Source organism: Frankliniella occidentalis, unplaced genomic scaffold (assembly GCF_000697945.3).
Source record: "Frankliniella occidentalis isolate FOCC.00 unplaced genomic scaffold, Focc_3.1 Scaffold131, whole genome shotgun sequence".
Classification (NCBI taxonomy): Eukaryota; Metazoa; Arthropoda; class Insecta; order Thysanoptera; family Thripidae; genus Frankliniella; species Frankliniella occidentalis.
The window spans coordinates 674,280-674,858 of record NW_026267258.1 but is presented as its reverse complement, the minus strand read 5'-3'; the positions used below and the strand labels follow the sequence as shown (position 1 = coordinate 674,858).

The 579-nt window shown below is 43.2% G+C and overlaps 1 protein-coding gene across 1 annotated transcript in view; it reads right to left on the bottom strand.

The window, feature by feature from the left end:
- LOC127750080 (uncharacterized) overlaps positions 1-579 on the bottom strand; it is a 4,656-nt gene that overhangs the window by 753 nt on the left and 3,324 nt on the right. The window lies entirely within an intron of this gene.

Here is a 579-nt window from a genome sequence, read left to right as displayed (position 1 = left end):
AAAATAAACTTTTACCAAACATGACTACCATAAATGTACTGGTATTTTATGTTAACATCACATTGAAAGTAAAAACTTACCAGATTCATTCCTGCAATCATGAGAAAAAGAAGCGATTCCTCCTCCTGTGTGCTCCAACTCCAACTCAGCATACAGCAGGTGACACATAGGCTGCTTTGCTGATGTCCAAGTCAGGTGCACCTCCAGGCCGATAATCTTCCTGCAACAAACCAAAGGCGCAATTTTATAGTCGAAGAAACAGGATGCAAAAAAGGCAGGAAGCATGCAATTTCGACAGAAGTGGTCAAAGTCGACTCTCCTAGACCAATTCCAATCATTTCCAGCGATTTTTATTTTTTTCATTTTCGGCAAAATATACAAAGGCTATAGCCTTTGTGTTTTTAGCGAAAATGGGTGGGTCCGGATTTCGTCGGAAAAGTAGTCGAATCGACAGGGGTGAACCAGGGGACCACAAAACTACTTTTCGTTCCGCCAGAAACCACCCCTGTCCACAGAAACTTGAGTTTTAAGGGATGGCCTTTTGAATCTGGCGGGCAGCGTACAACAGGCTGCCTACCT